The sequence below is a fragment of the Rhinopithecus bieti genome, unplaced genomic scaffold (assembly GCF_001698545.2).
Source record: "Rhinopithecus bieti isolate Rb0 unplaced genomic scaffold, ASM169854v2 scaffold_35921, whole genome shotgun sequence".
In the NCBI taxonomy this organism is placed as follows: Eukaryota; Metazoa; Chordata; class Mammalia; order Primates; family Cercopithecidae; genus Rhinopithecus; species Rhinopithecus bieti.
Genome location: NW_016815302.1, coordinates 787669 through 804051, shown reverse-complemented (window position 1 = coordinate 804051; position 16383 = coordinate 787669). Strand labels below are relative to the sequence as shown.

At 33.5% G+C, this 16383-nt stretch overlaps 1 pseudogene; it reads right to left on the bottom strand.

The window, feature by feature from the left end:
- Positions 1–11103: 11103 nt before the first annotated feature.
- Positions 11104–11311, bottom strand: LOC108515902 (protein transport protein Sec61 subunit gamma-like; annotated as a pseudogene).
- Positions 11312–16383: the final 5072 nt, after the last annotated feature.

The following is a 16383-nucleotide window of genomic DNA, read 5'->3' as shown; positions in this document are numbered from 1 at the left end:
AATAAAAGTAAACAAATATATAAATTATGTTACTATTGTTTTCTATTTTACGTTTTGAAAATATTTTAAATATACCATTTTCATCCTTAATTTTAGCACATAAAGCTTTTTTTTTTTTCTTTTTTGTAGATCTGTCTCTCTGAAAGAAAAGACTGGCAGGTAGATATTATGCAATCTTGCACAAGTGTGACAAGATGGATGATCTAAGAATATTGTTGGAAACCCCTCTTTATGAGTACCAGCCATTAGAATGACAAATCAAACCACTGCTAAGGTGTTTGTGCATCATTCACCGATGTATGTATACATTATATTCTTATCTACCCTCTGTGAAGACTAGCTATGCATAATTCTTTTGGACCACGATCTGTATCCTATACCTTTTCATCAGTCTTTATTGATATATGATTTTACAAATATTTTATTGGTTGGAACTTATAAAATAATTTAAAATTAGTGAAATAAAGACTTCAACAAATTAACTCCAATATATGTTGTTCACATAACATTTTAAATTGATGTATTATCTTAAATTGCACTGCAACCATACATTTTAGCTTTTAAGGAATTTAATAAAATATTCCTCTGACATCTTTATAGTTATAAACATTTTTGATGATAATTTCATTTTGGATCAATGTTTCTTCATCCTGGCAGGAAATATTTTATTTAAGTTGGTCTTCTGACTACAATATTTCTGCTACATGTAGTGAGGAAAAAATTATTTAAATTTTAAACTCATTTTAATTTGATTACTACATACCCTTTAGGAACAACATTTTTCTGTCAAGATAATTAATAATTTTAAAATATGTTTTCAATACGCATTTGCCTGCAAGAAAATATGTAATACAATGTCTTGGGAGAACAGCCATTGTATATTTCTAACTGTGATATATTTCTATGTAACCACTTGGAATGTGGCTACATTAATATCCAAAATTAACCATAAAAGATACACATTGCTTTTGCAAAGTCAGCCCCTGAAATAATAGCTTATTAATATCAAAAATAAAATATTTTGCTTCTATCAGCTTAACCAGTTTCTAATTTGTTTACCTGAATTGTCTCAAGATCCTTACTGATACAACTACTTCACTTTATAAGCTCTTTCTCTCATATCTACATTTTCAAAATACATATTGAGTGACTATTAGCTGAATTAAATTATTTTAACCTTTGTTCAAAACGTAATGTTTTGAAAGGAGAGAAACAAAACAATGCTAAGTAAAGTGCATACTGAGTAAACTCAAGCACTAAGCGTAAGTTATTATTTCCATTTGCAAATGACAGCACAAGGCAGATGGCATTATTTTTTCTTTTTTTTTTTAATTGTTTTGTTTTTTGAATCAAGTGGAGAAACATCTCTCATGACTTGGGAAGGAGTGCTATTTGTAAAAGTTTTGTTCTCCAATGATTAAAATATTTATAGATATCAAAAGGTGAGTGAATGGTGGTGAGTACTGAGATGGGGTAGAGTAGAATGTGTTTAAGGGAGTCATTGATACCAAACCAGAATGCAGGGCTAGCTTGTATGGAAAAACAAAACAAAACAAAACAAAGCAAAGCAAAACAAACAAAACAAAACATGGAAGTATTTTAAACTTGATTTAGTGGGAGATAGAAATCAATCTTTTAATGACAATCCAAAGCTAATATTAAAATACAGCTGGATTATCAAGGATAAAACCTCTTCTATAAATACTGTGTTGAATAAATATGTTGAGAATCAGTGTGGCATAGTGAAGAAAATAAAAGACTCTAATGTTAGATCTAACGGAATGTGAATCCTGATTTTGCCTCTTGAGGGGTTATCAAATTTACTAGAAGTATGTAAATAATCTGTACCATAGGAAACTCTCTTTTGAGATGTTCTAAGAATTAAACAAGGTAAAATGTAAAGTTCAAGTAAATGAGCTGGACTATAGAAAGTACTGTTTATTGCTCTTGTTCTTAATTATTTATATTCCAATAATAGCATAATTACTTTGTTTTTGTAGGGAGCTATCCTTCAATATGCAGATCTGTGTCTACTGATAGATAACCTTTACATTTTAGCTATACGGTTATGAACGAAAGTTGGATATAGGAAAAATAATAACATGACCTTATTGCTGTACTTATGAAATTAAAATTCTCTGAAGCCACATTTTATAGTCCATTAATTTCATGTCCTTCTTTACAGAATTCCTGCAAGTTTAATGGCCAACAACATGTTTAGGTGCAATGCCCTTTGTACTTAAGTGTGATACCTTAGAAAGAATTGAGAAATATTCTAACCAGTGGACCTAAACACTGGAGATTGTTATATAGATTTAGTTAAAGTGGGTCAGAAATTAACTCCTCCCGCAAAGTGAAGTATTTTGTTTGGTTTTGCAATAAAGAAAAAAAAAAAATCAGGAATGTAGACTACTACAATGCCAATGCCAAGGAGGAGCAGTAAGCTTATATGTTGGTATAAGTCCTTGCTTCATTGATTTTCATAACCTATCTTAGAAGAGGAAGTCTTAGATAGGAATGCTGTAGCGGATCCTAGAAGGCTCTACAGTTTGACACTGTCAGTGAACCCCACATTTCACAGCTGAAAGTCAAGTTCTTTCTTGAGAGTGATATGAAGAGTACACCTCCATAACTGCTAAAAGAGGTGAATTGTGACAGATGATGAATAGCTGTTAAATTTCTCATTCTTTCAAATAACTAGTAATATCTGTACCTTAAGGTAGCAGTAAACAAAATGACTTCTTTGGTCATCATTATAATGCATCAACATACATGACTAAAATTTTATAATGAGGTTTGAATAATCAAAATTATGCATTTACATCCCCTGTACTCCTTTAATTAATAATATTTTTTCAGAAGTTTTACCAGGTCCTAGCCTGACACCACCAATATCAAGGTTTATTAACCAGATTAAAATTTACAGAATTAAGTTGGCAACAAAGGATTATACCCCAAAATTTTTTTGAAATTACATACAAAATAGGCTATTCTGTATGAAAGATAGTGTATATAAAACAATATTTTTGTCCCACACTGCATAATATTATCTAATACTTTGGAGGAAATTAGCAAATGAATATTTCCTGAAATAATGAACTGATTTATTAACTACTTTCTTGTTGGTTACCAACTTACAAGTTATTGAGAAATAAAAGACATATTTAAGTAAAATCAATTTTCACCCAGAGTACAACAGCACTGGAAAAAACTCCATTTGGATTTTCTAGTACTTCGTTAAAAAATGTATTAAAATATACAAGTTCTCTTCTAATTTATTTCTACACCTCATTTTTGTTTCATCTTCTTTTATTTTTTTATTCCAACTAATAAATTCCAAGCATTTATTAGTGCCTTACATACACTAATTACTGGTTTTTGAATAAATACATGCTGTTGGGTAGAGTACAACACATGAGGGCAGAGAGGCTAGCTGTTTCTCTTTCACCAAAGGACTCACAGGAATTACTGGAACCTTTTCCTTATCTGAAAGACACTTGCAAACCCATGGTTTTCACTCTGTCTACATTTTCAAGAGAGCCAAATATTGAACATTAAAACATGACTTTAAAGAAAATAGGAGAGCAAAAATTAAAATGAAATGTTATGGATCTAGTAGTTTTCAAGAATGATTGTGGGCCGGGCGTGGTGGCTCGTGCCTGTAATCCCAGCTCTTTGGGAGGCCGAGGTGGGTGGATCACCTGAGGTCAGGAGTTCACGACCAGCCTGGCCAACATAGTGAAATCCCATCTCTACTAAAAATACAAAAATCAGCCGGGTGTGGTGGTGGTCACCTGTAATCCCAGCCACCTGGGAAGCTGATGCAGGAGAATCATTTGAACCTGGGAGGTGGAGATTGCGGTAAGCCAAGACTGTACCATTGCACTCTAGCCTGGGCAACAATAGCAAAACCCCATCTCAAAAAACAAACAAACAAACAAACAAGAACAAAATGATTGTGAAGCCGTTGGCATGATGGCTCATGCCTGTAATCCCACCAATTTGGGAAGCTGAGGCAGGAGAATCACTTGAGGTCAGGAGTTGGAAACCAGCCTGGCCAACATGATGAAACTCTGTCTCTACCAAAAACACAAAAATTAGCTGGGAATAGTGGCACCACCTGTAATCCCAGCTACTCAGGAGGCTAAGCCACAAGAATCACTTGGACCTGGGAGGCAGAGGTCATTTGAGCTGGGATCACGCCACTACACTCCACCCTGGGCGACAGAGTGAGACTGTCTCAGATTAAAAAACAACAACAAACAAACAAACAAACAAAACCACTGTGAATGAAGGCTTTTTCCAGTCAGTTAGGACATTAAATGTCTGAGTACTTTATTGAGCACTCATTTCAATACCAGTCCTCCAAAATAATGAGTCTACTCAAAAAGAATCTAAGTGAGAGCTAAATACTGAGCACACATGGACATAAACATGGAAAAAACAGACATTGCAGGCTACTAGATGGGGTAGGAAAGGTAGAGGCTGTGGGTTGAAAAACTACCTGTTGGGTACTATGCTCACTACGTGGGAGAAAAATATCCATGTAACAAACCTACAAATGTATCTCTACATCTATAATAAAAGTTGATCCTGGGGAAATAGTTACAGAAATTTGGAAAGACAGTTCTGTAAGGATATTAATCACAACATTATTTGTTATTGCAAAACAATTGGAAACAACCCAAATTTTGTCAGTGAAGTATTGGTAAAATAAATTATGATACATATAGGTATATATATACCTATACATAGATATAGATATATACATACACATATATACATATATAGATATAGATATGTACATACAAGTTATATATACATATACTTATATATATAAAATACAACCTTCATCATTTTTAAAATTTTTTCCTAAAAAAAGACTTGTAGCAATTGAGAGAAAGATAAACTCCCAATATTTAATGCAATATTTTGAGGCCTTTTATTTACTATTTCATTGTCCTCTAGCTAAATGGCACATTCCATTGAAAACTTTAATAATCAAAAAATAGATTTCTTGCCTAAAGGATTTTATGATCTGCGCAGTAAATTCTTTTATTCCATTTATTTTCCCAGGCAGTGGCAAATACCCAGACTTTAGGTTTGTGCCTTAACTATTTGGTCTAATAGAAAGGCTATTGCACAAAAATGTGTTTTCCACAAAAATATGTTTTCCACAGTCTAAAAGGTCTCTGCGGGCAATTGTTACTGGAAGAGCAACTCTCTGGATTTGCATTGACTTTCAATGATGTTTCCTGCAGGCAGGCAAGACTCTAAACACAGTTTCTCTCATCCAAGCTTCTGGTAAATTTTATAGACAGTAGTTTACTGATGATTCTGCCGTTGAGTAGATATTACTGACTGGTATCTGACATTCTTTTATAACGCTCTCCTGTTAAGAAAATCTGGACATGTCAAAATTTAAGCATATTTAGATATTAAGTGTGTCAGATAATATTAAACAGAAAATCAATAATACAAATTTAATTTGAGTTGCATAAGAATTTGAAATCAAGCAGCAATGATACATGTAACTATTTCGGTGCAACTTTGAGGCTCACACACGAGAGTTTAAAAATTTTCTACTGCTCGTGTAAGAAATTACAATAAATTTAGTAACATAAATGAATTCTCTCACAGTTCTGGAAATCAGAAGTTCTAAATCAATTTCACTGAGTTAATGGCAAGACTTTTTCCTTGTAGTGGCTCTGAGGTGAAAATCCTTTTACTGGCCTTGCCTAGCTTATAAAGTTTCATTTCTTACATTTCTGGGCTTACCCCTTCTTCCACCTTCGAAGTCAGCAGTATGACATCTTTAAATCACTACCTCCCTCATAACATCTCTTCTATCTTTCTAATTCCTTCCCTCTTATAAGGACTCCTTTGATTACATCAGAACCACCCACATAATCCAAGACAACCTTTCTGTCCCAAGGTCCTTCATCACACTGGCAGTCTCTTTTCCCATATAAATTAACACTAGTTTCTGTGGATTAGGGCAAGGACATGGCATATTTACAGCCTACCATAAATCTTTAATATTAGAAATCATTATATATATTTTATGCATAATTTATACATATTTTGGATTATGTATGAAAATATAATTGAAACTCTTTCTACTAAAAAATTTGACTTTCACTCAAATCTTGATATTTACGTAGTAGACACATTTTAATGATACCATATAACAATTATTAATACTACTCTAATATTTCACCATATTCCATAGGTTCAGCCTTTTTAGAAATGTTTAAGATGTTAAATACTTATATTTAGATGACTTAGATGACAGACCAAAATTTTCTTTTCTTTTTTTTTTTTTTAGACAGTCTCACTCTGTAGCCCAGGCTGGAGTGCACTAGCATGATCTAGGCTCACTACAACTTCTGCCTCCTGGGTTCAAGTGATTCTCCTGCCTTCCTGCCTCAGCATCCCGAATAGCTGGGATTATAGGCACGCACCACCACGCCCGGCTAATTTTTGTATTTTTAGTGGAGACAGGGTTTCACCCCATTGGCCAGGCTAGTCTTGAACTCCAACCTTAAGTGATCCTCCTGCCTTGGCCTCCCAAAGCACAGAGCAACTTGGGCTGGGATAAGCTTGCATGACTTGTTTCTAACCTACTTGGTGGTCTAAGCTACTGGGATAAGCTTGCATGACTTGTTTCTAACCTACTTGGTGGCACCTGTAGTCAGCTAGTAGTATATGGTCATATCCATATATACAGTGGTCAGCTTGGTTCTTGAAAAGGTTGATGGAAGTAACTGGGTCACTCATCTTCAGAAAAATTTTTGGGGTTTTCACATGGAGGTGATCATTGAGTTTAATAGAGTAGCAAAAGATGGCATGTCCCACTGCAGAGCGCAGGTATGTTTCATGTCTCTGCTTGCATCATGAGTACTATTGTACCATTTACCAAAGTGAATTATATGGCCAAATCCAGATTAAAGGCAATAAATTCAAAATAGAAAGCTCTTGATGGAACACAGCTCTTGATCGTTTCAAAGTCAAATGACAAACAGGTGTGCATACTGGAATTGTAGACATTTTTGCAATCTACCACACTTAGGATGTTGATTCCTAAACCAATTATGTCAAAGGTAATTGCATTACCATTATCATCTGAGTCAAATACAGGGGTTATTCAAATACTGGAATAGAGTTGGCATTATTTTTTCAAGGTAAAAGTTTAAGGAGCTAGCAAAAAACTTGGGCTGGCAATGGTGCCTATTCTATTCATCCCTCCCTAAACATTCAAGGGCATGTGATCTAACAAATCATTTAGAAGCTCTTACCAAGAACTTTTAATCTTAAGCCTAGGAAACAAACATCATATTTAGATGTGGAAAATTCCTATGATATAGTTCCAAAAATGTTTTCAATTATTTCCTATTATCTTGATTCTGGTCCTTCCTAATAATCTTCAAATTGCCTATAACTCACCAGTAAATATCAGTAATCCAATATTTGTTGTTTTCCTTACTTTTTGATAAATTTCTTAATTGAAATATTTTATCTGTATTTTTCTCAATAGCTGACCTAAATTTATAGCTCATTCTGTTGTAATCCAACACTGAATAAAAATTTGAAATATTTACAAATCCTGCATAGATTGATGTGCTTTACAGGTGAAATCCTACGTATTGGATGTTTATGGGAGCTTCTTTAGTGTTAAGATCTATAAATATGTAAAAGGACATGTAGGGATCCCTGATTTTAGCCTGTTAAAAGCAAGCATTAAGAACAATTTAATTTGTAAGATGACAAGACAAAACAATATAATAAGACAAAAAAGAAAACACCTGTATGTTTTCTTTTTGCACCTGTTTTACATGATATTCAGTTGCTGATGTTTCAGTTAAAATCATGAACATGGAAGTTGTATGATCTTTAAGTTTTGCTGTTATGTTTATGAAACAGATCACTGTTTCAAAAATCCAGAACACTAGACCAATCTCATTGAGCAGTGACTACTATCCTGACAAGATAATTGTAATGTGTACAATAATTAAAATGTTCAGATCGGGTTTATTCTCTGCTAGATAGTAACAAAGATTTATGGGTAGCTATAATTAACCTCTATTGATGTAAATTATGAGCTTTTAAGGATCTTGCCATTGTTTACCATGCAATTCTCTTAAAAGATGTCTGAAGCAGCATAGATTAAAGAGTATATACAGCAAGACTTGTAGCCATAGTCATTCAGTATGGAAAAATAAATAGATGCTAACAGTGACATGCAGAGGTCATTTAGTTTTTGTTCACTATAAATTATTTAATTTTTTCCCTTGTTAGGTATAAGAAGTCCATTTATGGCATCAAATAATTTTCTCAGAATGAGCTCAGGCTCTCAGTGGAGCTACTAGGCCAACCTATGAAAGGTGGAAGATATTATTGATTTTCTCAACATCCACCTACTATTATTGTCTCCAAGGTTAGCTGAAGAGATGTAGTGAAATTCTGCCCCAAATGAGAACATAATGGAGACTAGACCTTTGGGTCGTGTCATTATATTTCAAGTATCAGGGCTTCGCCTCTACTAGTTCCTTTGTTACATCTGTTCCTAGAGTGCTTTCTTTTTTGTGGTTCTTATAAGGTCCCTGATATTACCTTTGCCAACATCAAGGGCAGAATCACAATAGAAAGCACAGACGTGTAGCTCAGCAGTGGAAAGTTACTTAAAATAGAACTATTATTTTAAAATTGACATAAGAACCACAGTTTCAATTTATTTTGAATTTGAACACTAAAGTCTTCTGCTTGTATTTCTTTCCTATCTGTCTGTCTATGAATTGTGATATGTATATCACAATTTATTTTGTCGATTCAAAGTGTATCTAACCATAATCTGAATTCATCTTAAAGGCATTTATAAATTTATAATTTTTAAAATTGAGAAACTTTCATACCTGCAAGAGACTGAAGTAGAATTAGTGCCAAGTATTGGGGAATTTCTATTATCATGGGTCAAAACCTCACATTTATTTCCCTAATTACTTCTTCCAGTAGTCTCTGTTCTATTTCTATATAACAGGCCCTGTATTTCAGGACCTATACTTTTTCTTTCCTCAGGCAGCTCTTGTTACCAACTGTTAAATTAGAAATTATGCAGGATTTGAGATATTACCCTGTTAATATAACTGCCATAATTTTATAAACACATATGTACACACAAACACACACACACATATATATGTACACACATACATATATACATGGATTCCTGCATATATATGTACCTATATCGTATATATGAAGTGTATCTAAAATACATAAATCTCTATATATGTACGTATATCTCTCTCTCTGTTTTTGTCAATCTAAATCTACTAATGTGAACGCCATACTTCTAGATCAGAGAACAGACCTTTAATTTACTCATACCTAGAATAATCTTAGAAGCAGTGGCTGCCCATGCACCAATTCTCCACAGAGTGAAAAAATGGTAGCAAAAGGTACATGCTCTGTCCCCTGTACGTGCAGGGCTTTTGCACCAGACAAAATGCATCTGAGAATTATAAAACCCGGAACTTATTTAGGAAAGCTGGTACATTACACGATTCTCCCTCTGAAGAAGAGTGAGGGAGGCCTTTGTTCTGGAATGTCAGCACATCCTGTCTGAGAAAGAGTGAAGGAAGGGGGCTGAGGAGGTCTTTAACTCTCTTTTACTACTCTAAAATATAAACAAATGACTTGGGATTCATTATCCTTAGAACGTAAGCAAAACGATTCAAGGAAGAAGCAATTTTACTCTTCATCGACAATAAAAAAAAATTTCTGGCTTCAAAGGCATGCTTGCCATGCAACCTTCTTTAAATCAAGATACCAGTAGTCTTTGCTCTGAAAGCCCTGACCATGCAGAAACATGCAAATATTTATGAAGCCTTATTATCCAACACCACCATAATGTGTGTAATGATTAATAATGAGTGTCAACTTGATTGGATTGAAGGATGCAAAGTATTGTTCCTGGGTGTGTCTGTGAGGGTGTTGTCAAAAGAAATTAAAATTTGAGTCAGTGGACTGGGAGAGGTAGGCCCACCCTCAATCTGGGTGGGCATGATCTAATCAGTTGCCAGTGTGGCTAGAATAAAGCAGGCAGAAGAACGCGGAAGGACTTGACTTTGTGAATCGTCTGGCCTTCATCTTTCTCCCATGCTGGATGCTTCCTGCCCCAAATATAAGAACTCCAAGTTCTTCAACTTTTGGACTCTTGGACTTATACCAGGGATTTGCCATGGCCTCTTGAGTCTTTCGCCACAGACTGAAGGGGGCACTTTTAGCTTCCCTACTTTTTAGGTTTTGGGACTCAGACTGGGTTCCTTCCGAGTCCCAAAGGCCAGCTTGCAGATGGCCTACTGTGGGACTTCACCTTGTGATCTTTTGAATCAATTCTCCTAACAAATTCCCCTTCATGTATACACATATCCTATTCTGTCTACTTAGAGAAGCCAGACCAAATACAATGTGCTTCCTCATATGTTCACCAATCCTGGGATTATAAACTCCAAGAAATCTCTCTCTTCTTTTAAACTGTCGTCCTCAAATTAATAGCACATCTTTTCCTCTATCATCCTGAGCAGCTAACAAACAGTTTTCAATAATTTTAAACAATTCTCAAAAGATAACAAGAGCCAGTGCCTTCAAATGGTTGGTGATTTCTTCTTTATAAAAGACATCCTTAATGAAAGGAAAGTCAAAGTATGAAAATAATATGACACAAGACAAAACAATATGGGATAAATAAAAAATTCAGCACCCAACAATTTATGCTGCCAAAGGTTCCTTCGTTTCAGCCTTGCCTGATAGTAGATCCTCCTCTCACCCAATGACTTTTATTACTGTAAATGTAATTTTGCATTGTACAGCCTCCACAAATTTTGATATGGAAAGCTTTAAATGTTGTTCTAAGTGTTTAAACAATGTTCTTTGTCTTTCCTTTTTCTTTTCATGTTATTTTAATTTAGAACTAGAAAACATCTTGGAAGAAATAAAAAGGAAGAGACCACGAAATATTCAGCAACCTTTCACTCCATGAGCTTCTCAAACCCTCACTTGTTCACCCATCCCTAAGATGGAAAACACTCCTCGAAAACATATTCAGCTACCAGCAATTATGTTATTAATAGGAATATGAACCAATTACATAGAAAATCCAATGAATCCCATTATAGCAAATCTTATTGCTGTTGCCATGGCAATCTTCTGAAATTCTTTTCTATCAGGTTTGGAGCATCTTTTAACTAGCTGAACTGAGTCCTTTACAAGCTGCCAACTTTGGCTCAACAAACTGCATTACATGATCCATGATTGCCTGTACCAGTTAAGATGCCCAAACCATGTTCTTTCATTTGAGGAGACAATCAAATATTTTTGAACAGGGTTGTGTCCATAATGGTAATTTATAATAATTATTTCAATGGCAATTGGGTCAAAATATTAATGTGGATAGATAGGAGACTGGGAAAACATGGCAGAGAATATTGCAATAATCTAGGTGTAAGACCATACATACATATATCATTGTAGCAATTAAAGTAATAAAAAGAAGACTTTGAAAGTAGGAGACATTTGAAAATAGTAACTTATACATGAGTTTTCAAGTATGGGAATAGTTAAAATTCAAAATCAACAACACTTATGTGGTGAGAATAATGAAAATATCCTTGATTAAAAGTAAAGTAAGAAAAGAGAACCCAGAAACAAATCCATGTATTTACAGTCAACCTGTTTTAGACAAAGTTGACAAAAATATACATTGTGGAAACATACATCTCTTCAATAAATGGTATTGTAAAAACAGGATATCCATATGCAGATGAATAAAATTAAACCCCCATTTCTTGCCATATGAAAATTAAATCAAAATAGATTAAAGACTTAAATCTAAGGGTGGAAACTATAAAACTACTAGAAGAATACATTGGGGAAATACTTCAGGACATTTGTCTGAGCAAAGATGTCTTGAGTAAGACCTCAAGAGCACAGACACTCAAAGCAAAAATGGACAAATGAGATCCCATCAACCTTACAAGCTTTTGCATAACACAGGAAACAGCAGAATGAAGGACAATCTACAGAATGGAAGGAAATATTTTTAAACTATTCAAATGGCAAGGAGTTGGCCAACAGGTATATGAAACCATGCTTAACATTACCAATCATGAGAGAAATATAAATCAAATGGCTTTTATCCAAAAGTTAGAAAATAAAAAAAGCTAACAGGGATGTGAAGAAAAATGAATCTTTGTACACTGTTGGTAGGAATGTAAATTACTAAAACCACTATTGAAAACAATATGGAGGTTCCCCTAAAAATTATAAATAGAACTACTTTATGATCCAGAAACCCCACTGCTGTATATAAATTCAATGAAAATAAATCAGTATATTAAAGAGATATCTGCATTCTCATTTTTATTGCAGCACTATTCACAATAGCCAAATTATTGAATGAAACTAAGTGCCCATCAACAGATAAAAAGATAATGTCATATATATCCATAATAGAATATTATTCAGCCATAAAAATAATAAAATTCTGTCATATGTAGCAACATTGATGGAATTTGAGGTCAATATGTTAAATAAAATAAGCCATATGGAAGAACAAATATTACATGTTCTTACCATATATGGGAGTTAAGAAAAGTGATCTAGGGAGGCCAAGGTGGGCGGATCACGACGTCTGCAGATAGAGATCATCCTAGCTAACACGGTGAAACCCTGTCTCCACTAAAAATACAAAAAAAGAAAAAAGAAAAAAAAAAATTAGCCAGGTGTGGTGTCCCAGCTACTTGGGAGGCAGGAGAATGGCGTGAACCCAGGAGGCGGGGTTTGCAGTGAGCCAAGATCCTGCCACTGCACTCCAGCCTGGGCCACAGAGTGAGACTCCATCCCCCCCGCCAAAAAAAAAGCGATCTAATGAAAGTAAAGAGTAGATTGATGGTTATCAAAGGCTGAGAAAGGTATTGGGAAGGGTGGGTCAAGAGGAGCTGGTTAATAGGCACAAAAATACAGTTACTAGAAATTAGCTCCAATGTTCAGTAGCACAATAGAGTGACTACATTTAATAATAATTTATTGCATGTATATTTCAAGATAACTAGAGAGTCGATATGAAATGTTTCTAACACAAAGAAATGAGAAGTGTTTGATAGACATCTCAATATTCAGATTTAGTCATTGCACATTGTGCGCTTGTATCAAAATATCACATGTACCCCATAAATATGTACAGGGAAAGGGGAGTTTATTTAAGAAATATTATGTTTTGAATTCTTGTTAGAATAGCTGTGTAAAATGGTACAATATTCTATTGTACACGATATATGTACAATACATAGTGTCACTGTGAGAACACTGGGCTTAATTAATCTTGGGTATGGCAAATAAAATTATACTTGTGTTTTTTCTATTAGAACCCCTAATTTGTCTCTGCTCTTCTTCACTTAATGAAGCCATATTTCTCGTGGTAACCTAGTCTCATAGACAAGAATGACACACCTTTCTTATGAAGTTTTCACTACTGTGACATTGTTTTCAGGAACGTTAATTGTCAAAGGTGGCATCGAAACTTCACAGCTCTTCACTTAGCCTCTGAAATCTTTCAATGTATTTTCAGTATGTGTTCCAGAGTATATATCTTTTTGTCTTAAGAAACTAATACTACGTAGTTCAACTTTATTCCATTAGAGATATTACATTATAAGCTCTGGCTAATTCAGTGAATTAGTAGTATATTCATGTTTAGTGAATCAATATAATTGCACATCTAATCATAGTTATTTTTTCTGTGCAATTTTAATGCATGTTACAGATGAATAGAAAACTGTACTTCTAATATTAATTAATGACCATTTGTTCTTTTTAAGTGTTATTGCAAAAAATGTTTTAAATAATCATTGTCTGCTTAGCTTTTCTGTAATACAGGGGTTACAATCTGATATCAACATATACCTTTACATTTATTTGCAGGGGTCACAATCTGATATCAACATATACTTTTACATTTATTTGCTTGTATTTTCATAGAATTTTATGTGAATTATAGGCATTAAATCTTAAAGCTTTAAAATTCCCTAAGAAGGTATAACTAATATGATGTTATAATTGAAGAGCAAGCATATATACAACCTTGAGCTAATCTAATTTTCCAATTTATTTAAAAAGATTTAAAGAATTAGACTCATGTTAATAAGTAAGCTTATCTTTAGAACTCCCCCGACTAGAAACTTTTAGCAATCTCAGGATCACAAGTCCTTATTTTTTTTCCAGTGGCTATATTTGTTTGAATAGACAGATGTAACAGGGGTGAGCATATACATGATATGTAGGAAGTTTAACTTTTTATACATGGTACTATAATGGTTAAACTGTCCAAATCGATAAACTTTCATATTTTTCAGACTATAGACTACTTAGACCAGGTAAAATGCATATGCCAAATGATTTAACCTGGGGATGAAGATGTTTTCCCATGAAGGAGAGGGGATAAACATAAGAACTTCATGTTCCTGGTTAAAATACTTAATATAGCTCTCTCTTTCAATGTCACACCCTCTTTTTGACTTTTGTTGTAGATTTAACTGTGAAGTTGGGGAGAAAACACACATTGAACTCTGTGTTGACATGAGAATATGCAATAATCCTCCTTGGGTTAGATTTTGAGAGACCCTGGATTTAAAAGAAAACATTTTATGAGTAATAGTCTTGATGTTGGAAATCCATAAGGATAACTAGGTCATAATGATGAATAAACTCATAGTAAAGTTAGCACAAAATGAAATTTTATCAATTTATATTTTGAGATAGAAAATAGTTTGCATAAATTAAGGCACAGGTTTAGAAATATTTTATAATATTTTCAAATGCATGTAATTTTTTTACAAATATTAAACTAAATGAACTAAGAGAGAATTAAATATACATCTATTTGTAAGAACACTTCCTACTTTTGAAATACTTTATTTGTGGAAGTAACTTTAAGGGACAAATATAAAGAATGCCATGGAAGCAACCCTATGATAAGTCATCTGTTTTTCTGTAATCTGCCTTATTGTTTATCCTGTTAAGAAACTTGTTGAGCAATTCTGCTACATCTACCAGCAACTGACAGGAGTATCATCAGTCATTGCAGAGGTTGTGGCCTACAAACTCTTTTACGGGATTCAGGAGGGATACGGATTTAAATTTTAAACTGGTTTCTGTCAGTGTGACAAATGAACACCAGAAAATTGTAGGACAATTGTAGAATGTCGAAATGCATGCCAAGGTAATGGGCCAATCTTCAAGTGGAATCAACAAAAATAGCCTTAAAATAGCTCCAGTTTATGCCGTTATTTTCATTCTATGTCCAAGGCATAAGAACAGCATATTATTATATTTTTAACACTGCATTATATTAAGAGGTTGAATAATTCATTCCTGAGTAATTTAATCCATAGAATAATAATTTTAACAAAACTGCTAATAGAGCATTGATTGTTAGCAAAATTTTTTGAAAAGTCCAAATAAGATATTAAGACAAGATACGTAAAACATTTTCTCTTGGGTTATTTTTTTCTGAGTTTATTTTGTTGGCAGACTGATTGTTGCTTTATTCCTTTATTGGTTTTTATAACACTGATAAGAGTGGTATTCCAAAGTGTGCATTCCTGTCCTGATTTTTCAAATATGTTTCAGCTAGAAAGAACTGGAAAAGATTATTGCATTTTGATGAAGTGCATTTTAATAGATCTGGGGACTCTTAACAAAATTAATTGAAGCAGTCACTGATATGATATGAAATGGAGCACAGTGCAGCATGCCTCAGGCTTTAGATTCTATACTCAGAAGTCAGAACTGAAAAAGTGCCTGACTTCAAACTTTTTCAATTCCCATAAGTTTTTTTTATGTACGGTGTAAAACAGCTTCAGCTGCATAGTTGTTCTCTTGTAATGAGATCAACATAAATGGTTCAATGTTGGTATTTTAAGACAAGTCACTTTAAGATAGTTGAAATCATATTGTACAGAATTTTAATAAAATACTCATTGTTTAAAATTTCCAAATTAAATACTTGTCAGAGTTATTGCAACACAAAGGTGAAGAAATCTTAAAAGCTAATAAGTTTTCCTAAGTATGGTTTAAACATTAATATGTTAAAGGTATATTCAATACTTACCTCCACTGGAATCTTAAGTGTTTCACAAAAACATATTCTAATTGTTTAAGAAAAAGAATAGGTTACTTTGCTCTAAAAATGTTGCAGTTAAGTATTTTATGAATTTATTTTTAGTAAATTTATATCATTTTTAAATCTCAAAATTAATAATTTATAATTTCATAACATGGCTCTGGTATCTGCTTTATTTCACAGATAATAAGGAAAGAAATATA